Consider the following 23,498-nt stretch of genomic DNA (forward strand, 5'->3'; position numbering starts at 1 on the left):
TTTACACAGTCTCCAGTCTGAGGGCATCCAGAACACCTGAGAAGGAGATGATGCCAACCCCTCAGAGGACCTCAGATGATGCTAACACTGAAACAACATACAGAACTACTGCAAATAATTGCTATTACGATGCAATCACATAATAATTGCTGTAATAGTGTTCATCGTCTGGTTGTTTTACCTCTTGTATTAATTTTTCTGAAAATTGCTGTTCGCTGTGCACATAAACTGACAGTCACACTTTATAAGCTACTACCAAATATTGTAGAAACTTAATTTTCTGTAAAGTTGCTTTGCAATGATTTGTATCATTAAAAAGCACTAATCAAATCCAACTTGAGAATTGGTCCGGTTTTTGCCATTGGAATAATGGTTCTCACTGTGGTTCGTTGGGGGGAAAAAAGCCCAAAACTTTAGAAATGGGAGGGAGGGGGCACTTCTTCACAAACGGGGAAGAAGACAGGGACAGCGTAGTTTTGGATTTTGTTTCCCGTATAATAAAAACCGTTCATATGAAAAACTGCGATGTTTGTGTTTACGATTTTACATATGTTACCTTTGACTAATTTTTAATTGTTGTAATCTGAAACATTAAAGTGTTGACCAATCCTGCAAAAAAAGAAGAAATCAGGAAGGGGGCCAACACTTTTTCACACACTGTAGTGTTAGAGACCTTAAAATTAAAGGTTACCAATAAATTTTGAGTTGTGATATTATTTTTTTGAAAAGCAACTTTGCTATGACACATACCCGCATTACTGGAGTCCTCGTCTGTCCCGCAGTCTCCCGCAAGAGCGCCTCATCATCAGAATCCACTTTTCTTCAGGGATCACTGTCATCAGAATCCGTCATGTTTATCTCATCTTCAATGAAAAATAAAAAACTCAGCAAACATGAAAAAACATCTGGCATTTCAGAATTCAAAATACACAATCACAACAACAACCCATTTATGAACCTTGCCCTATGACACCACATCCTACAGTGAACACAATTACATATTTCGAGATGTTGGTTTGTCTTTAAACCTCCCTGTGAGTTTAAAAGACCCGCTGTTCTACACAGGCTAGGATGGACGTACCTTCAATCTCAATGTCATCAAGTGATTTGCCTTAGAAGATTAGGAAGGGCAGCCCTTTTCACATGTGCTCACAGTAGCTTTGAATTTTAGCAAGCTGAGTAGTGGCTTCTGGCAGCCTGTAATAGTCGGCAGTGGACATGGATGTCATGCCCTAAGAAATCAGCAACCTGATTTAACGTCGTTGTTTTTCAGGTTAAGGATTTGTGAGAGCGTAGCCACGTGCTGCGCAGGATGGTGGATCTGAGAAAAATTCTGGATTTTGCTCCACATTCCCTTGCATATACCCTCAGAGAGTCCTGGCCTCTGTAGTGACTCTGGCAGTTTGGCCGAGCAAACAAGAAAGGATTAGTGTCTAGCACTCCCCACATACTTCTACTGCTGACCAGCAGCGTCAGGGCATCGACTCATATCAGGGAGATAGAAGAACCGCAACTTTTCTTCCCCTCTTCTTCCCCATGATCTCAACTCGACTGAAAATGGCTGCAGAGCTTCTGCTCAAACTTAGCTCGGACATGATGGCCCATCGCTACAATCTTCATGGAGAGGACAGTGCCGTCCCTTTCATTTGAAGCCCCTTTAGCAGCATTTTAGAGACCTCTCCTGCACGTCTGCGGGTTGAAAACAAATGATTCTGGCGAGTGTTGCTTTGCCCGTTCTGGCATAGCTTGAGGAGATGATGACGTCTCTTGTAGTTTCTGAAAGCTGTAATGTGCACGCGTCGACTCTCACAGGAGCCGATGGAATGAGCGACTGGGTCACATCATGCTGAGTGAAGGGAAGTTGTTGATGGGCTTGTTAAATTTGGCCTCATTCGCAGTGTCACCCAAAGAAGTGTGTGAGATCATGTCTCAGACTCACTTTGAGGGAGTAGAAGCTTTTTGAAGGTCCTCTGTTGATGAGATTCAATTCCTTGTCTTCAGTCATCATGTGCTCAGCAGGTGATGATTTCGCAAAAATCTTATTCAACGAATGCCCCAGTTTCAGGTCAAGGCTTATGCTTTGGTAGCAGTGGCTCTCATCATCATAGCCAGACACCATCTGAAACCGCTCGAATGCCGTTTATGAAAATTGGCAGGTTTCAAGAGCTTCTTCAAGGACTTGTACACAGAAAACTCTCCTACGCAAAGTCAGCAAAAATCTTCCAACTTCACAGAGTTTTTTGGCGAACATACTCAAATTTGGTAGGGTCATGTCCATGCATGTTGTTAAAGAACGAACTGTGCAAGCTGAAGAATACTAAGGTCATTTTTGACCACAGCGGAAAATGTCATCCTGCGGTCATCACACCTAAGAGTTTCCAAACTCCTTGTGATATGTGCGGATCTGGACTGAGTGAAGGACTCTGCCATAGACTGCCAGGCCCAAAACTCTCCTCCTCCCTTGCTTTTCACTGTCAGAATGTGGTTTTGATGGGACATCTTTTTTAAATGACACCACAGATATCTCCGTACAAACCACCCTTTGCAGTAACATGCAATGCACAAAACTGCTTTTAAATCACACTTACTTTTTGGTGCTCGTTTTATTTTAAGAGCCCCCTCTAAACACCGTAAAAACGTCAGTGTTATGCTGAAAAGTTGCCGTTGTTCCTGAGCTTTTGCAGCATTTGCTTTACGTTCTTTTGAGTGAACTGGGAGTGACAAAAGCCTGCACAACTTCAACTTCACCCATATCGAGTTTTCAAATGGCGCGCTAACTTGAACTGAGCGTTTCCAACAGATGTAACAATAATGTCTTACTGTTTGCTGAACAGGAGATTTTTTATGGTGACTGCCACACAATGATCCACTTCAGCAACACTGTCGCGTTCCCATCGCTTCCTCTCTATCAATGTTACTGGTGCTTTTTGCATTCAAAACTGCTTCTCAGTAGTGTGTAATGAGGTGCTTGACGCATATCAAGCACATCTGTTGAACCTGTGTACCACTGAACCTTGCTTTCTGGGAAGGTGACATTCGCAACGTGCAAAACTGTTCTGATTCACTGTCTGTCTCAAACATCAGTCAACTGCTCCTCAGGACACAGTAAATCAGACTCATCATACACACTTGCTGCTGGCTTACATGGCACTTTAGGACTCCTTTTGCCCTTAGACACATTCAGGGCAGTTACATCTGATTCTCAGAGGTTCACTAAACTTAGAGGATGCAGCTTCATGTATATCTAAGAGGAGTTTAGCTTGATCGTAACGTGCCGGCTCTTGTTGTTCAACTCATCTGAACTGTCTGACTGATTGTCTGACTCTGACTGAGATATGTACTACCTCATCTGACAAGCCTCTTACTCTGAACTTACTTCCTATTGTGTCACAATATTATGATTAATTTACAGCAAGCACAATAACTCATAAAAAATATGGACACAAAGTATTGACCTCTAGCCTCAAATATTTTCTTACAACACGATGACCCGTTTTCCATTCCATTCATGAAGCTTCAAATAGTAGGACTTGTGCCAAAAAACGCTGGAGCACACTATGATAGAAATGTCATATGTCATGGACATGTTCAAGCCGCTAACACGGAGATTTCTATGCCTAACGTAGAATAAGGTGAAAACAATATTACACCCCTATTAATATTATAATTGTATTCACATATCTGTGCATAAGCAATGGTCTGATATCGCCTACTGATCACCAAACTCAACAGTTATACAATTTTGAGCTGACTTTTTTCATAACGTAAAGGTTAGTGAGACCTCTAAAATTATATAAATAGGAATTTCATGCTGTATATAGTATCAGGTCATCATAACTACTAACATGTACATCTCAGGCCAATCCACTTCCACAGTGCTGCTACAGGTCCCACACATTCAGCACATTTATCCATGCTCGATATTGCTGAAGTCACAGTCAAGTCAAGTCACCTTTTTATTTATATAGCGCTTTACACAAAAACAGATTGCGTCAAAGCAATTCTGAACAACATAAATTAGGAAAAACAGTGTGTCAATAATGCAAAATTGACACAGTTAAAGGCAGTTCATCATTGAATTCAGTGATGTCATCAGGCAGCTCAGTTCAGTTTTAAATAGTATCTATCTGGGCAATAATTTGCAATATCAAGTCAACGATATCGCTGTAAATGAAGTGTCCCTACTAATCAAGCCCAGAGGCGACAGGCGGCAAGGAACCAAAACTCCATCAGTGACAGAATGGAGAAAAACCTTGGGAGAAACCAGGCTCCCAGTCGGGGGGCCAGTTCTACTCTGACCAGACGAAAACAGCAGTTCAATTCCAGGCGGACAGCAAAGTCAGATTGTGCAGAAGAATCATCTGTTCCCTGTGGTCTTGTCCCGGTGGTCGTCTGAGACAAGGTCTTTTACAGGGGATCTGTATCTGGGGCTTCTAGTCCTGGTCTCCGCTTGTCTTCAGGGCTCTGTAGAGGATCCTTTCTAAGTGCTGATCAACCATCTGGGCTGGATACATACTGGATCCGGGTGACTGCGGTGAACCCCCTGGATCTGTTGGCTACGGTGACCATCGGAATAAGAGAGACTTAACAAATAGACTATATATTAGTGTATGATGCCATTCTTCTAATGATGTAGCAAGTACATGCGGGTGTTATGGGAAGTGTCCCAAGGTTCCGGTTTACCTAATTATGCAGCCTAAAAATAATTTACTGTGATTTGGATATTAGAAGGCAATATTAGTGTGTTATGTGTAGCTAGGTTAAAGAGATGGTTTCTTACAGTCTAGATTTATTAAACTGGAGAGTGTGTGTCTGCCTCCGAACAATGTTAGGTAGGTTATTCCAGAGTGTTGGGCGCAAAATATGGTGGAGAAGGATCTGCCGCCTCTGCTTTGACTGTTGACATTCCTAGTATATTATCAAATTGCCAGGATGTTTTGAGAACGCAGCGGAACGTTGGAGGACTATAATGTAACAAGGAGCTTGTTCAAATACTGAGGCTGCTAAACCATTCAGGGCTTATAGAAGTAATAAGCAAGATTTTTAAAATCTATATAATCGATGTTTGATAGGGAGCCAGTGCAGTGTTTGACAGAACCCGGGCTAATATGATCATACTCCTGGTTCTAGTAAGAACTTCTAGCGGCGCATTTTGGACTAACTGGAGTTCGTTTACTAAGCAGAAACACACCACCCAATAATAGCATTACAATATGGATTAACATTTCTGGATTTAACATTTCTGCATTTGACATTGAGAAGCATAGGTCGTAATTTAGATTATTTTTGAGATGGACAAATGCATTTTTACAAATGCGAGAAACGTGGCTTTCTAAGAGGAAAGGGTTGCTATCAAATAGCACACCTAGGTTTTCCTAACTGATGACGAAGAATTGACAGAGCAGCCATCAAGTCTTAGACAGCGTTCTAGTTTATGACATGCAGAACTTTTTAGGTCCTATAATACTTAAACACCTCTGTTTTTTTCAGAATTTAGCAGTAAGAAATTACTCGTCATCCAGTTTTTGGGTATATCGACTATGCATTCCGTTAGTTTTTCAAATTGGTATGTTTCTCCGGGCCATGAGAAATATAGAGCTGAGTATTCATCACAAAACAGTAAAGCTAACACTGACACTGTTTTCCTGATGATAATCTCCCAGGGTAACTATGTAAAGCGGTTGAAAGTAACGGCCCTAGTACTGAGCCTTGCGGTATATCCATACTGCACTTGTGATCGATATGATACCTCTTCATTCACTGCAACGAATTGATGGCAGTCATATAAGTATGATTTAAACCCATGCTAATGCACTTCCATAGGATGGCAAGAAAGTGTTCTAGTCTATGCAAAAGAATGTGTGGTCAATAGTGTCGAACGCAAAAAGCACTAAGATCCCCCATAGCACTAATCAGAGAGATACCACCACCGATCAGAGGAGAAGAGCAGGTCATTTGTAGACTCTAAGGAGAGCAGTCTCAGTACTATGATGCCACGTCTAAATCCTGACTGGAAATCCTCAACAGATACCATTTTTCTTTCTCTAGAGAAGGAATATAATTAGGTTTCTCTTTAAGTTAAACGATAAATAGACAGTCTATAGAAAAAATAGACAGTTATTTAGTAATTTATGTCAGGAGTGCAAAATAATAAATATGTATGAGTCATCTTTAGAATAGAAATTCACCACTCATTCATTATTCAGTCACGTCTGCAGCGGTTTATTGTGTTCACATAGAATCAACACTCACTGAAACAACGTCAATAAGGGTTTATAAGACCAAAGATGCATGCACATGGAGATATATGGATAGGGGTTTACTGAGGTTTACTTCATATTTCTTCAGGACAGAATCATAATTTTTTCTGTTCATTTTACAACTGATTTACACAATGATGATGATATGATCCGCTCCCCCAGCACTGTCTCTGTGTGTTTAGTGAGCCATGTGCACGCTGCCCGCTGACGAGACCTGATTCGTTCCGTGTCTTGGTCCATCATTAACTGTAATAATAAAATATATTATAATAATAATAGATAATAGATAAACCCGCCGATTACGATAGAAATGGACCTATTTATAACTACTATATAGAAATGAGATTTTCTTGAGATCTGGGGCTCAGATTTTTTATAGAAAATATTAAAAATGTACAATCTGAAATGCTCACTTGTGCAGCGATGTAAAAGACTATAAATAACATATTTTTACAAAACAGGTCGTAACCGACCAAATTCCCCACCCGGATGATTGCAAAAGGAAGTTAGTACAAACACTTGATCGGGATTTAAAGTGAGTTTTGAGTAAAGTGTACTAATAATTTCATAATTTGGTCTGATTGTACTTGATGCTAACGATAGCTCGATGCTACCTAATAGCAGGTGCAGCTCTGTCTTCATAATGCATTTTTTCATAATAATTCACGCAAAGGTCGTAGAAAACTGTTTTGGTTGTATTTTTATAGTAAGGCTTTTAATCCTAAATAAGGGCTAAATGCATACTGAGACTGAAGTGAGATTGCAGCTTGGTGCTTGTGTAAAGCTTGAAATACCACAACAAAGTCTAATAAATGTGGAATAAAAACAAAAGAATAATGATAAAAGAATAATGCAGATAATGTCTCATACCTGGCCGATGTGTGAAAGACTCGTTTTCTCCTGGTGAGATAAACAATAGAATCATGAATGGAGGATCGTTCAGAGCCAAAATAATGACAGAGCACATATGAGAGCTTTACATGTGAGGTTACAGAAGAATGACATGGGCCATAAACTCAATCTGATTAGACTTCTCTAAAATCCACATTTGACATGGCCTTAGAAAATATTTCATAAATTGTCCACAGTTTTTACAGATTAGATTATGAAATTTCAAATGAAGCATTAGTAGACCTGTGGCTTTAGCTTCATTATGTTTCTAAATTCATGTCCTACATCAACATTTTTTTTATACATTTAAAAAATGTTTTTAATATTTTTATTTTCATGTTTGAGCTTATATATCTTTTTACTATCATAAACAGTCTGAGTAATTCTGATTCTTTACAGTAAACTTTGACTTTGAAGTGTCAGCTTTGTAAACATATCTTTGATTATGTATCTAGTCAGAAAGACTCATGAGCAGAAACCTTTCTTATTTTGTGTATGTCATTTCTGTCCTCCATGCAAAAAAATGGGGGGTGACTGGTAACGGTGTTAAATATTGTTAACATTGGAAAGATAAATAAATATATATATATATAGATATATATATATATATCATATATATATATACAACACTACCACATACATACACAGACTCGCGCACACACACACAAATTACAATTTTCCAGATAATAAATAAATATAAATTGTAAATTTTGTGTTGCAAAAAAAAAAAAAAAAACTACTGAAAGTTAATGAATAAAACTAAATAAAATCAGTTTGTATGTTAAATTATGTTTTTGATCACAGGTATGCTGAACAAAACTGTTAAAGAAAAGTCATACTCAGACTTAATGCTCACCACAAAAAAACTACTTAAAGAGAACTGTCTGGACATTAATTTATTGTTGAAGCTGTGAAGAAAACCTTGTTCAGACTGAGCACACACACCCCATTAAAGACCAGAGGCATGTTAGGAAGCTCAACCCTCCAGGAGTTAAACAGGAAAGATTTTTTCTGATGAATGAGTCCATGAGTGGTTCAATGTTACTATTATACAATATAAAGGTAACTGTTATAGTTGCTCTGTAGCTAAAGGTCTATGGTTTTTGCATAAAAAAACTGTCTTGCAGTACCTTATTCATGTTACGTCTACTTCGACAGTGTGTCTGTTAATCACAACAATATAGCTGAGCGACGCAACGTAACTGATCCCCACATCTGCAGTATTAAATCTGTTAGAAAGAGAAGGCTGAATAAACTATTGCATAGATACTCTTTTAATATACCCTACGCATCAGTGTCTTTCCTTATTGCTTTAAACTTGTCACTTTTTTCACTTGACTTTTACTAACAGTTCACTATTGAGTCTGTATTCACTATGAGAAGCTGTTTGGTAATGTATATGTCTGCTCATACCCCCCGAAAACAGCTTGTGACTCTTTTTCAATCTTGAATGTTTAAAATCACAAAATATTGACCGGAAACTGATAGTCCCGATTAGAATATGTACGCTTTTTTATAAAGTCAATTGCCAATTACGTACATTTGGTACTGGTATATCAGATATCCATCCTTAGTAATGCACGATGTAATCGTTGTTGTTTTACTGTTGCTTAAAGCATTAGATATCAAAACAAAACCATACTATGCTCTGTGCCTAATTGTCCATCAGAATCCTCGATTGAACAATGTGGTTGGAAACTATTTATATTCAATAGTGGGCGCTTTACTATACTTTAATATTTAGTTTACAATATTTACAGCCTTTGAAATATGGATAATGTGGCTCCATGGTTTCTTTGTAGAAATACTGTCACTCTTTTGGTACTGTACATTAACATAATTAATTTAAGTTTTTCTGATTTATTGGGTCTCCCCCCGGTATTTCTCCATCATTTTAACATGTATACAGCCACATGTATACAGACCTTAAAATTGATGTTTGCAACCACAATTTTGAATGAAACTCGTTTACTAGGAAAGGTATATTTTAATGTGCAACATTACTACTACATCTGTTTAAAATCACATGAAAGTTTAAGGCTGGCGAGAAATATTTGTCCATTGAACATATAATGTTGAACTATTATGCGAAATGACAACATAAATATGTTGTTTCCTTATATGAAACATTTTTGTGGTTCACTTATTTGTCTACCTCTTAATGGTTGGGTTTGTTGTTTGGTTGGGTTAGTGAACTAATGGATTCTGTCTTTTAATTGTAGGTGAGTGCTATTGAAGGCTACGAGGGATCCATGCCCCAAGCAGTGGAACTGAAAGTGTTGACCTACAATGGAGTGCTTGTCTTTTTTTTTCTTTTGTGAGACAACCCAGACCTGCCTACGTAAGAAGACGTAACTGGTCAAAATGAATCTACAGCTTGGCGACCCTACCCTTGGATCCGCGAAGGCTTATTCAAGGACATTGTTACAAGAATCTATACTCCTTGAGCACAAGTACTCTTTGCAGAGTAAACCCTATTCTAAACCTACCACTCGGTACCGGTGGATATTCCAAGAGCACCGTGATCGGTGGAGTGCAAACTTCTTTTGTGGATGCAGGAGAGGTGACCACGGTTGTGGCCAAGATCTCTGTTGTTGAAGCAATCATTTCCCAGACTGCGGGTCCAATCGGCCAGGCTTGGCAGCTTTTCGTTTTGATTGGCAAAAACAACAAATATTCATCGGTTGTGGCAGATGTAAAACAATTACAGAGTGTAGGTAACTTGTTCAAACAACCGAAACCATTGTCACATCTATCTAGCGGGGCAACTGAAGATGTGCCCGCTTCCACTACGGTCATTAGCAAGTATCTCAACAAAGTGAGTGCATGCAATATGCTCATGAGGCACCCACCCCAGATTATGGCAGGAGCACTTTACTGAGAATGAATTGTTCAAAGTGGAAATGCCCAGCAAAGGTAATGTCAGTGAAAATCGACAAAGGCATGTAGCTGAGGCTACGCGCACACGCCCCAACCGGTGCAAATCGCGGATTTGCTGAGATTTAACTATGAGTTTGCCCCTTCTTCCCTCGTTTTTTTTTGTCTTGTGTCTAATTCAGATACCCTCTTTGATTAGCAGAACTCAGCTTCCTTTGCATTTTTAAGATGATCAAATGTTTTAAGGGTCTGTATATTTGACATGCGTAGTGGAATAGTTGCTGACATGTCGAGTTTTTTGGTGTGAAAAAAATATTTTAAGGTGCTCATGTAAAAATCATATATTTTGTTAATGTTTTGTTTTGATAAAAATTTACGTTTCGCTTGGGTTCTTTCAAATTAAAGACTGTTCCCCTTATAGTGTTCATCAAGCCGCTTTATTAAAAGGCTGCAACAATAAACATAGTGCTGTCTCTAACTCTGCTCACCTGCCCCCAGTACTCCCCCATTACATGCCCGTGCTTGCCCCTCTAGTTGGGAACATGTAGCGACTCGATTAAAGCCACACCACCCCCCTTATACTGAAGGTAAGGTAAACTACCCTTAGCTTTAAAAAAACTCAAACAATTAGCATTTATATATATATATTGTTTTTTTTTATAATGCCAACAATGGGTAGCCAGTTACTGTAAAATGTTCCTGGCATAAACTTGCCCATACCCTGTTCTTTTCCCTTATCGAAACGTTATTGAAAACATTAGAACATTTTCAATGCACAAAATTACATATAGATAAGGCATATCAGACTTTATTGCAAGATACTGCATTGTTAATGCATTCTTTTATAGATCCAGTTCTTTTGGTTTTTACATCACCCATCCACCCTACCCGACTGGTTCGAACAACATATGGGGTTTGATGTGCTTGGGACTCAGAAAGTAGCTCTGCAGGAGTGTTCTTCTTTATCTAGGACGTTGTCAGTTGTGTGTCAGTATGAGTCTCTGATATCCGGCAAAAGGCAACAAGATGACTCGCGATGCCTTCTAATAGTTCCCTGCGGTCCCCCTGATGACATAGACCCGTGGCGTTGGGGGACCAGATGTCACTGTGCCTGTTGGCTTTTGCATTTGCAATCCAAACAGGGTTTTTCCGGGTATCAGTGTTATCCAGATCTCTTGTTCTGTGTCTTTTGTTGAAAAGACAGTTCGGTTTGTCTAATCGCTTCTTCTCCCTATCTAGCATCGCCGAAGTTGCTGAAGATTTTTGTCACACATGGCTGTAAGGCCTCTGGAAGCATCCGGCAGGGTGGTACGAAGTCGAATCTCCATCTCCCACTCTCACCCATTTTTTTTTTATTCTCTTATCTAAAAACCCTCCATTCACTTCTCCCACTTGAAAAACGCCGCGCATCCATTAGTAGTTGTGCAGTGGCTGTAGCCATTTGCCAGCGCGTGGTCTGTAGAGGGCCTAATTAGAGCTCTGTACGGATCACTAGCTTGCTTGAGGAGATTTTTAACTGTTGGACACGCTCTCGTCCGCCTCACACCGTGCTTTTGGGGGTAATCTGGGACTGACTGGGTCACATGCTCAAACAGTATTCACTTGCGAAGTCTGTTTCAATTTCCTGACAAGGCAAACTGCGGGCCGTTGTCTTGATCAGGATCTCTGGGACTCCATTACGTTGCAAATATTTTATTTCAAATTCACAATGACATTGGCAGAGCGAGTTGGCTGAGCTGAGGCAATCTCTATATACCTAGCAGAAGTAAGTCCACTAGCCACGATAGTTTTTTTATCTTTCAGAGCGAACAGTTTCACCTCCTTCTCACTTCTGCCATGGTCTGTCGGTAATCTGGGCATTACAGGCTCTCTTGCCTTGACTCTTTCCCTGTATGCAACTTCTGCATTTGAGGACATCACTGATCTGGTTTCTTAAACTGCCACCACACGGCCTGAGACGGCCGCTCTCTGCACTTAACCACCCCCTGGTGCCCCTCGTGTATTTTGTCCAAAACTAGATATTCTCATTTAGCAGGAATAACCACCTTGTGCCCCTAAGTAGTAGTCCGTTGTGCACACTCAGAACAGCTCTCTCGGCGCAGTAGTGCTTCACCGCTCCTTGTAGCTGGTACGATCGCGGCAGCCTTCTGCACAGTACCTTATGACTTGAGAACAACACTGTCAGACCTCACTGCTCTTGAAGATCTGCCAGATATTTACTGCTTGTAGAAGGCCCTCTAGCCAGATTCAAGGTAATATTAGTGTCCTCCATAGAGCTGTATCAGCGCCCGTAACACTGTTTGTAAGCGGTAAGCGTTAGAGTGTTCAGCTGTGGTGAGACTTTTGCCAGGATTTGTGCTTTATTTGTATGATTAACCCATTAAGCGCATACGGAATCTCTGTATCCTCCGCGCGGAAGCCGATCCAAAGCTTGTCCTCACCCTATAGAACTCACTAGTGGCTTGTGGATCAGTTTCGAGTTTCAAGTGAAGGCCTAGAATAAAGTCATTAAACCTCTCACAGGCCCACGTAAGAGCTGCGCTTCGTTTTCCAACCTGAAGCGTAGCGCTGCTCTGTAGGTGTTAAGATCGGAAGCATATCAACTGGTGACCACACATCTCCTCTTTCGTAGCAGGACTGCCCCCAGGCCAAATGAAAGAGCGAGCCCGGAGATTTTCCTGTGCTTATTCGGGTTGTAGAGCTTGTAACACAGGAGGAGAAACATTCTTGTTTAAGGTGTGTGAACGCCTTTTGCTGGTCGTTCCCCAGACCCATGTGTCTGAGTTGAAAGTAGTGGTTCTCATGGTTTTCATATATTTTCTTTCTTTTCAGAAAGGTTTGGAATAAACTTTCCCCAGTTGTTCACCATCCGAGAAAGCTCCAAAGCTCACCACTTGCTTGGGCTCCTTCATGTCCTGAACAGCTTGGGTTTTGCGTCTGGATCAGGACATTCCTTGACTGAGAGGGTGGAATCACGACGATGAATCCAAGGAATGTTTACTTTCGTTTGTTAACTCACATTTCCATGTTCACTAACGCCGCTTTCTCTGCCCGCTGCAAAGACGCATGCAGTCTTGTGTCATGGCTCCTCTACGGTCGAATCCCCCAGACCAGGCATCCCATACTAAACACCATGGTGACAGACGACCTCCCTCGAGATCTTCTGTAACCAACCTCCGTCCCCGATCATGTTTTTGAAAATGTTCGGAGCGCTCTGGAGATTCCAAATGGCAACGGTTAAAATGGTGTACCTGCCGAATGGCGTAACTGAAGGTGTGATGAAGTGCAGACTCTTTGGATAGTGGGTATTTTGCCAAAAGCCCATATTGCGTCAAGTTTAGAAAATACTGAGCACCTGTGAGCAGGCCCTACGTTTGGTCTACCAGAAGGACGTATGTATCTTTCCACGACACAACGGACCTCATTAAAGATGTCATGTCCACACAGAATACGCACCTTCTCTTTGGTCCTTTTTGGGACTACAACCCTGCCCCCAGCACCAGTCGGTTACAAAAAAGATCGCTCGTCCACATCCATAGCGACTCTAACTCCAACTCCTTCCATTCTGGTCCAGCTCTTCTTTTAACTTTGCCATGAGCGGCAGTGGCACGCCGCCTTGGCACTTTTAAGCGAGAAGGGCTTTTTGGCATCAGTTATTAGTTTTATGGTGTATGGCTTTTTGTACCCCCGCCCAAGTCCCTTCGCATAACTGGGGTATGCTTTTAGTCACTGTCTCTTTGTTTATAGTATCGACCTCTGGTGATAAGCTTCAGTCTCAACCGAAGCGTTCTACTCAGCAGTGGCACGCGGGGTTTCGGACTACAGAGATCTTCTCAGTCAATTGCTCCCTATCACCATACAGCAATGGCTCTGTGGTAGACCCCAAACAGTTAACGCAGCCCCACCAGGTCCAAAGTGGTTTTTCTGCCTTGTCCAATGCTTTTCTTTGATTTTGAAGCTCAAAAATGTTCTGTTCGGAAATAGCAGACCAACATCTGCTCCGGAGTCTAATACTGAAGGTCACCTTATGTCCGCCCACGTTGTTGTCTGCCACCATGGGTCTTCTCCAGATCCACCTCACCACAAGAAAAAGTCCAGCCGCACTGTCCTCAACCTCGTTCACGAAGATGTGCTGGCTTACGACTCTACCATATTGTCCGCGTTTCCACAGTTATGGCCTTCTGCATTTTTGCTGGGCATGCAACTGCTTGCTGTGCGGGTGCCTGCCACACCTGTAACATGCTTAGTGTCATGTTTGGTCTGCTGAAACTTCGGAGACTTAATCTGTTTGTGGGCTCTTTGGTTTTAACTTACTCAGCGTGGCTTTTCTAATTTGTACTTGCTCCATAGCTGTTTGGCTGGCGATAACTCTTCACCGCTCAGGTCAGTTTTTGCTGTCTCTTTATTCCTTCAGATTGTCTTGCATAGTGATACGTTACTAGGGTGAGATCTTGTAAGCTGCAGTCTTTCTGACAGAGACGAAGTCTTAAGACCCACTACGAGCCTAATCTCTCAAAAGATCATCATGAAGAGCACCGTACTCACATTTTCTGCTATGGCTAAAGAGCTGTAATAATGTGTCCACAGTTCTGATGGCCTGTGTTTGCACTCTCTTGGTGAATTTTGCCCTCTCGTAAATCACGTTTTTTTTTCTTGGACAAATGTCTGCGAAAAAGCTTTTGACTGCATTGTATTGGCTGGCTCTGCAGGCCGTTAGCTCGATCCCTCCTTAGCACGTCCGTCAGCCTCAGCTCCCATGCAATAAACCAGATTATTAACTTGGTTTGCTTTCCGAAGAACTATTCAGGTTACTTGCCATCTTCTAAACGCTCGAACCGTCTACCGCCACCTTCCCACTCTTGAGGCTTTTTGCAAAATAAACGCCTCCGTGGTTTGATGGTGAATGTTGCCCGGCCGCCATTACTGGACTGCCTGGCCCCGCCGGCGGCTGCTCTCCGCTGCGAGCTCCTTCGCTTGGCTCCTCCTACCATAATAGCTAGCCGTCGTCAAAGCTGACTTCCTTCTCAAAGCACCGCCACGTTCTTACACATGTTTGCTTTGGTTTCTTTTACAAATAATACTGTTCCCCTTGAGTGTTTCATCAGCGCCGCTTTATTAACAGCTGCAAACAATAACATAGTGCGGCTCTCACGTCTGCTTCATGCAGTACTCCCCAGCTAACGGCCCGTGTTGGGCCCTCTAGTGTAACATGTTAAGAGATTTACCCACTACTCATTATGAAAGTTAAAATATGGATATTTTGAAGGATTAGTTCACCTCAAAAATGAAATTTTCCGGTACCTTACTCACCCCCAATGCTTCCAAGATTCTACGTCTTTCTTTTTTTTCATGGTAAATAAAATTAAGTTTTGAGGAAAACACCCTCACGTTTTTTTTTTGTTTCCCATAATGTCGTCATTAGAACCAAAATGTTGAAGTCCAAATCATCAGTTTCAAAGTGGCGTGGAGTGCTCAAAAGAAAGCTGTGCACAATCTCAGCTGAGGGAATAGGGTCTATCTGTAAACATCGTCATTTCAAAAAAAAATTGTTCGTCTTGTGCATGGTCTGTGATGTGACAAGCAATATGTTATCACGTCAATCTAGGTATTATTCGTGTACTTCCGTTCAAAAGGCAGGGAAGGGAACACCCTTAAAAACATCTCATTTTCTCCTCCAACCTTTAAATCATCTTACATATTTGTTTTAATTTATAAAAATTATTGAAAACAAATGTTTGGAAAAAAAAATAAAAAAAAATAAAAAAGACCTATCGTTTCACCTATATAAGACCCTGTCTGTTCCCGCTTAGACGTGCACCACCCTTTTGACAACTGCATTGTTTGGACCTTTCCAAACAGTTGGTTCTCATTGAAGTCCATTTGTGTGGGCCCATGGCCCGTGTCAGCTATAGGTCACCGAGGTCTGACCCCGTAAATTTTCATGTTCCGAAAATAAAAGGGTCTCTGTTTCGACTAATTTTGCCTGCTAAACTCCTCATATTAATAGCTCCATGTATAATTAAGCAATGTTTAGCGTGGTGTGCAATGATCGCTGCGAGCTGCTTCCGAAGTGAAGAGTCCTTCAGACGTTGTGAGCGGCGAGAGGCAAGGCCTCCGTTTTTGCCTGATCCAGCTATTAGAAGGGTTTTTTGACCTTGTTTTTCCACGACATTTAACACTTTAGAAAGTTAATAAAGTAGGAAGTTCCGGTTTAGGGTCCAGCGATAACGTTTATCTTATCTAATTCCAAAATATTGGAATAATATTTGGTTTATTTTATTATTATAAGGGTTTTTTGTTTTATTTTAATTCAACATCTTCAACATGCATCGCCGTCATTAGTTTGGCCGCAATCCAAAAAAGGCGCGGCTGTTTAAACACAAGTGCAAATATCATAGATTCTATTACACTATGTTACAATATCAGTATTTTCGGCTATTTATACTACTTACTGCAAATAGTTCAATTACCTGCAACCTCAGGTATTGTGTACATTATCAAACAGTAGCAATAGAACTTAATGAGTCTAAATTTAATGGATTGTCACCTTATTTGGGACACTCAAGCCCTCCCTACACCTACCCTTAACCTTTTGCTTAGTTTACCTTTAATTGCATTGAAAATAAATGCTTCTGCTGATGGGATCTGAAATGGAAAGGGAGAAATATTTTGCCAAAGGCAGATTCGAACCCCGGTCGCTCACGTTCAAATATGGTATGACCATGCTTTAACCGTCTCTGAACACTGGAGCTTTTGTTAGGTACTTTCTTTTTTAGTTTGACTATCCGAAATAGCACTTTGGCTGGCAATATGTTGTTGCATGAATAACAATTATTAATTATATAAAAATACAGGTCCTTCTCAAAAAATTAGCATATTGGAAAAAGTTCATTATTTTTCGGATAATGCGTAAATGAGATAACATTCATCTGTACCACGACTTTGCATATATTATTTAGATCTACCGAGCTGCACACCAACCTGAAATATTTTCAGGTCTTTATGTGTTTTAATACCTGATGATGTGTTGGTGGCATAACAGCTCATGAAACAACCCAAATATTCCTATCTCAAAAAATTAGGCATATCATGAAAAGGTTCTCCTAAACGCGCTATTAACCTAATCATCTGAATCACAACTAATTAACCGATCTACAACCACGCAAAAAGATTCCTGAGGCTTTTAAAAACTCCCAGCCTGGTTCATTACTCAACAAACCGCAATCATGGGTAAGACTGCCGACCTGACTGCTGTCCAGAAGGCCATCATTGACACCCTCAAGCGAGAGGGGTAAGACACAGAGAAAGAAATTTCTGAACGATCAGGCTGTTCCCAGAGTGCTGTATCAAGGCACCTCAGTGGGAAGTCTGTGGGAAGGAAAAAAGTGTGGCAAAAAACGCTGCACAACAAACGGAGAAGAGGTTACCGGACCCTGAGGAAGATTTTGGAGAAGGACCGATTCCAGACCTTGGGGGACCTGCGGAAGCAGTGGACTGAGTCTGGAGTAGAAACATCCAGAGCCACCGTGCACAGGCGTGTGCTTTTGAACCAGAAACAGCGGCAGACAGAAGCGCCTGACCTGGGCTACAGAGAAGCAGCACTGGACTGTTGCTCAGTGGTCCAAAGTACTTTTTTCGGATGAAAGCAAATTTTGCATGTCATTCGGAAATCAAGGTGCCAGAGTCTGGAGGAAGACTGGGGGGAAGGAAAATGCCAAAATGCCTGAAGTCCAGTGTCAAGTACCCACAGTCAGTGATGGTCTGGGGTGCCATGTCAGCTGCTGGTGTTGGTCCACTGTGTTTTATCAAGGGCAGGGTCAATGCAGCTAGCTATCAGAGATTTTGGAGCACTTCATGCTTCCATCTGCTGAAAAGCTTTATGGAGATGAAGATTTCGTTTTTCAGCACGACCTGGCACCTGCTCACAGTGCCAAAACCACTGGTAAAATGGTTTACTGACCATGGTATTACTGTGCTCAAATTGGCCTGCCAACTCTCCTGACCTGAACCCCATAGAGAATCTGTGGGATATTGTGAAGAGAAAAGTTGAGAGACGCAAGACCCAACACTCTGGATGAGCTTAAGGCCGCTATCGAAGCATCCTGGGCCTCCATAACACCTCAGCAGTGCCACAGGCTGATTGCCTCCATGCCACGCCGCATTGAAGTCATTTCTGCAAAAGGATTCCCGACCAAGTATTGAGTGCATAACTGAACATAATTATTTGAAGGTTGACTTTTTTTGTATTAAAAACACTTTTATCTTTTATTGGTCGGATGAAATATGCTAATTTTTTGAGATAGGAATTTTTGGGTTTTCATGAGCGTGTATGCCAAAATCATCAGTATTAAAACAATAAAAGACCTGAAATATTTCAGTTGGTGTGCAATGAATATAAAATATATGAAAGTTTAATTTTTTTATCATTACATATGGAACCCCTGGACCTCACTAAATTTTCAAAGCCTGGCCTACGGCCATTTGGTAAGAAATCCTGAAAAATGTCTTTAATGTCTTTTCCACTGAAAAAGAAAGACATAAACATCTTGGATGCCTTGAGGAGTGAGTAATTATTAGGAGTAAATCAAATCCTATCCGTCCAATACATTTATTTAGTTGAAATGTGTTTTTATTTATCTTTACAGTTTGCTCCATATAGCATTTATAGAAAGTAATAATACTGAGATGTTACGGATTAATTTAACATTTGTTATTTATATTTACATTTTTATTCCCTATTGGTTTGAATCATTTATATGTTAAATGTAAATGGAGCTTATTTAGTTTGAGAAGTGTAGCTCTTTTTTTTTACCATGTCCATCTGGTAAGTGTTTTACATAGTGTTTAACATTTCTAGAGCATTCGGTGGTCAGAATCTCTTTGACTATTTTCTTCTTCGGATTAAAAAAGAAAAATGTTGTTGAAATTATTTTGTTTCAAGTGTTTTTCTTTTGAAAGAAGTGATTTAATCATGGTCTTTTTTTTTGTCCGTGGTGGAACATTGATATGATAATTTATTTTACAGAAGTCCTTGCTCTTTGAAAGTAGAATCTGTTTTTTATGTCCCTTAACTACTTTCCAGAGGGTTTGAGTTTTAAGTACATATCTTTGTACTTGTTAAGGAAAGTTTAGTTTTTTTCTTAAGTTTTCACCTTTCCATTGCTACTTTGTGAACTTTGTTTATACCAGCACGCTGGTAGTAGTTAACCGTTTTTTAAAATGTGGTTTATATAATTAATGTGACTGATAATTATAAACAGGGTAAATTGTTTTTGAATCCAGTTTAAAAATATTCAAATGTTTAAAGTACTTTTTTTTATTTCTACGGATTTTTTGGTTTTAAATTGTTTGTCATTTTTACAATGCTCTTTGAGTTTGTTTACAGGTAAGAATTATGGTGTTGTCATTCTTTCTTATAGTATGTATATGTCATTAATATATTTGGTGTTTCGGCCAGGCTATACGCTTCCGGGCGGTTACAAATAGCTGTTCTTAAGTGTTTAATAACTTTAAACCACAATTCCATTTTGTATATTTAAAGTCCCTATAAAAGGGGATTAGTTTTGCGCTGCTTTTCTGTTTTATCGGTACATCGGATATTAAGATGCACCTGTTCCTTTGACCAACATGATGATTTTTGATTCTTAAGGTCCCCACCACCCATGCTCAGATTGGTTTAAAATTATTTTCCAACCAATAACATAGTTTTTGTTCTTTTGTCATTACCAGTTTCTTTCTTTGAAATTTTAACTGATGCAAAGTGGGGGTGGAAAGTAGTTGAGTAAAAAAAAAAAAGTTCCCGTGAGCGCGTCCTAACCAAACACAAATAACACTTTACATGAGGGCATTTCTGACAAAGCATAACCCAATTCAAAAACAAATAAAAAACAACGTAGCTAAACAAAATGGAACCGAGGCACTGAATTTGGTGTTGACTACAATGGAGTGCTGTGGAGACCACAGACTGCTACGTAGAAGACGTACCTGGTCAAATGAAAGTACAGCTGTGGGAGAACTTGATTGGAAGGCTTATTCAAGGACATTGTCACAGAATCTCTATCTTGAGCACAAGATCTTTGCAGAGTAATCCCTATCTAACCACCACTCGGTACAGGGAGATTCAAGAGATTGATCCGTGGAGTGCAAACTTCTTTGTGGATGAAGGAGAGGTGACCACGGTTGTGGCCAAGATCTCTGCTGTCTGTTGAAGCAACCATTTCCCAGCGCGGTCCAATATATATGCCAGGCTTGGCAGCTTCAGTTTGATTGCAAAAAAAAAAATTTCATCGGTGTGGCAGATGTAATAAATTACAGAGTGTAGGTACTTTCAACCAACCGTAACAATGTCCATCTATCTCGTGGGGCATACTGAAGATGTGCCCTCTCCAATACTGTCATTAAGAAGTTATCTCACAAAAGTGGAGTGCACTTCATCCTGCTCATGGATCACCAATATTAGGAGGAGCACTTTTACTGAGAATGAATTGTTCAAAGTGAAAATGCAGAAAGGTAATGTCATTGAAATCGACAAAGCTGTAGCTGCTGCTGCAGAAGGTGCTACCTGTGGATGCTGAGATTTAAACTATTTGAGTTTGTGTGTAATTCAGATACCTCTTTTGATTATCAGAAATATTCTTCATTTTTGCATTTTTAAAGATGAACAAAGGTTTTAAGGGTCTGTATTGACATGCGTGTGAATAGTTGATGACATGTCAGTTCTTTTGGGTGAAAAAAATATTTTAATGTGCTCATGTAAAATCTTATTTTTTGTTAATGTTTTGTTTTGATAAATTTACTCATTTATCGAAAGTTAAAATATGGATATTTTGAAGGATTAGTTCACCTCAAAATGAAATTTTCCTGTAACTTACTCACCCCAATGCCTTCCAAGATGCTTACGTCTTTCTTTTTTCAATGGTAAATAAAAATTAAGTTTGAGGAAAACACCTCACGTTTTTTTTTTTTTTCACATAATGTACTTCAATGAGAACCCAAAATGTTGAAAGTCCAAATCAATGCAGTTTCAAAGGGCTTTGGAGTGCTCAAAAGAGCTGTGCACAATCTCAGCTGAGGAATAGGGTCTTATCTAGTGAAACAATCGGTCATTTTCTAAAAAAAAAATTGTTCGTCTTGTGCTGGTCTGTGATGTGACAAGCAATATGTTATCACGTCGTCATCTAAGTTATTATTCTGTGGTACTCCGGTTCAAAAAGGCAGGGAAGGGTGACAACCCTTCAAAAAAGGCATCTCATTTTCTCCTCTCCAACTTTTAAAATCATCTGACATATTTGTTTTAATTTATAAAAATTATTTTAAAACAAATGTTTGTAAAAAAAAAAAAAAATAAATAAAAAGACCTATCGTTTCACTAGATAAGACCCTGTTCTTTCCGCTGAGACCGTGCACAACCCTTTGAAACTGCATTGATTTGGACTTCAACATTTTGGTTCTCATTGAAGTCCCATTGTTTCTGTGGAGACATGGCCGTAGTCAGCTATGGAGGCCACCGAGGTCCGGACCTCGGTAAATTTTTTCATGTTCGAAAAATAAAAAATGTGTTCTCTGTTTGACTAATTTGCTGCTAAACTCCTCAAATTAATATCTCCATGTATAATTCAGAATGTTTTAGCGTGGTGTGTGAAAATGATCGCTGCGAGATGCTTCCGAAGTGAAACGAGTCTTCAGAGAGTTGTGAGCGCGAGATGCAGCCTCCGTGTTGCCTGGATCCAGCTTTTATAAGTGTTTTTTTTTTTGACTTGTTTTTTCCACTAAAATTTAAACACTTTAGAAAGTTAATAAAGTAGGAAGTTGCGGTTTAGAGTCAGCGATAACTTTCTTATTTAATTTCCAAAATATTTGAAACAATTTCGGTTTATTTTATTTATTTATAGGTTTTTGTTTATTTTTAATATCAACATCTTGCAACATTGCATCGCCGGCATTAGTTTGGCCGCAATCCAAAAAGGCAGCGGCTGTCTAAGATAAATAAGTGCAAATATCTATAGATTCTATTTACACTATGTTAAAATATCAGTATTTTCTGCTATTTATACTACTTACTGCAAATAGTGGCAATTATATGCACCTCAGTATTGTACTACATTATAAAACAGTATGCAATAATAACTTAATGAGTCTAATTTAATGGATGTCACCTTATTGGGACAATAAAGCCCTCCCTACACCTACCCTTTAAACCTTTTTTTGCTTATTTACTTAATTTTCATTGAAAATAAATGCTTTCTGATGTGATCTGAAATGTGAAAAGGGAGAAATATTTTGTATGACACATGATTCGAACCCGGGTCGATCACGTAAAAATATGTATTACACACCACTGAACGTCTCTGACACTGGAGCTGATTGTTAGGTACTTTCTTTTGTAGTCTTGACTATCCGAAAATAACACGTTTGGCTGGCAATATGTATGGTTGCATGAATAAAAATTATATAATTATATAATAAATACAGGTCCTTCTCAAAAAATTAGCATATTGTGAAAAAGTTCATTATTTTCCATAATGTAATGATAAAAATTAAACTTTCATATATTTTAGATTCATTGCACACCAACTGAAATATTTCAGGTCTTTTATTGTTTTAATACTGATGATTTTGGGCATAACGCTCATGAAAACCCAAAATTGTATGGTTGCATGAATAAAAATTATATAATTATATTAACTTAACAGGTCCTTCTCAAAAAATTAGCATATCATGAAAAGGTTCTCTAAACGAGCTATTAAACTTATCATCTGAATCAACTAATTAACTCTAAACACCTGCAAAAGATTCCTGAGGCTTTTAAAAACTCCCCAGCCTGGTTCATTACTCAAAACCGCAATCATGGGTAAGACTGCCGACCTGACTGCTGTCCAGAAGGCCATCATTGACACCCTCAAGCGAGAGGGTAAGACACAGAAAAAGAAATTTCTGAACGAATAGGCTGTTCCCAGAGTGCTGTATCAAGGCACCTCAGTGGGAAAGTCTGTGGGAAGGAAAAAGTGTGGCAAAAAAACGCTGCACAACGAGAAGAGGTGACCGGACCCTGAGGAAAGATTGTGGAGAAGGAACGATTCCAGACCTTGGGGACCTGCGGAAGCAGTGGACTGAGTCTGGAGTAGAAACATCCAGAGCCACCGTGCACAGGCGTGTGCTTTTTTGAACCAGAAAACAGCGGCAGAAGCGCCTGACCTGGGCTACAGAGAAGCAGCACTGGGACTGTTTGCTCAGTGGGTCCAAAGTACTTTTTTTTCGGATGAAAGCAAATTTTGCATGTCATTCGGAAATCAAAGGGTGCCAGAGTCTGGAGGAAGAACTGGGGAGAAGGAAATGCCAAAATGCCTGAAGTCCAGTGTCAAGTACCCACAGTCAGTGATGGTCTGGGGTGCCATGTCAGCTGCTGGTGTTGGTCCACTGTGTTTTATCAAGGGCAGGGTCAATGCAGCTAGCTATCAGGAGATTTTGGAG

Source organism: Cyprinus carpio, unplaced genomic scaffold (assembly GCF_018340385.1).
Source record: "Cyprinus carpio isolate SPL01 unplaced genomic scaffold, ASM1834038v1 S000006515, whole genome shotgun sequence".
Classification (NCBI taxonomy): domain Eukaryota; kingdom Metazoa; phylum Chordata; class Actinopteri; order Cypriniformes; family Cyprinidae; genus Cyprinus; species Cyprinus carpio.